The sequence below is a fragment of the Fukomys damarensis genome, unplaced genomic scaffold (genome assembly GCF_012274545.1).
Source record: "Fukomys damarensis isolate Sample0158 unplaced genomic scaffold, DMR_v1.0_HiC HiC_scaffold_4, whole genome shotgun sequence".
Classification (NCBI taxonomy): domain Eukaryota; kingdom Metazoa; phylum Chordata; class Mammalia; order Rodentia; family Bathyergidae; genus Fukomys; species Fukomys damarensis.
The window spans coordinates 60717207-60717942 of NW_022900916.1; positions in this window are offsets into that span (position 1 = coordinate 60717207).

Genomic DNA, 736 nt, shown 5'->3' on the forward strand with positions numbered 1-736 from the left:
TAACCGTTCAACATCTGAGCTTCTGTTGAGTTCTAGGACTGGTGTTATTCATTTGTTCACCTTCATTCATTCATTCATCCAACACTCATTTGTTCATCCACTTATCAGGCAGATACTGATCTATGGTGGGTCATGTGGAGGCTTCAGGGATGTGATCACTGGAATTCCTTCAAGAAAAGTGCATTGAGATGTCCAAGGATAAATCAAAGGGTCCTTGGTATCATTGCTAGCCTAGTCTAGCTCTTTTCCTGCCTCATAGAGGAAATATTTTGTGGAACTGTGCACCTAATTGAAACCATATGTCACCGCTCTTAGTGTTTCCAGACAGTCAGATCAGCACCAGCTGCACAATGGAAAGTCTACACTCTTAATGTTTTTCTCTTTATTGCCAGGCAGGGTTTAAAGAAGACTAAAATCTCACGAGTAGTTGTGGAGTCCGAAACACTTTTAGATATGGGAACTGAGTAAGAAACTGGGAACTCACTTACTTGGAAGGTAGGAAAAGTGAAGAAAGAAGGAAGAGGAGGAGGAGATCAGCACCAGCTGCACAATGGAAAGTCTACACTCTTAATGTTTTTCTCTTTATTGCCAGGCAGGGTTTAAAGAAGACTAAAATCTCACGAGTAGTTGTGGAGTCCGAAACACTTTTAGATATGGGAACTGAGTAAGAAACTGGGAACTCACTTACTTGGAAGGTAGGAAAAGTGAAGAAAGAAGGAAGAGGAGGAGGGGGAGA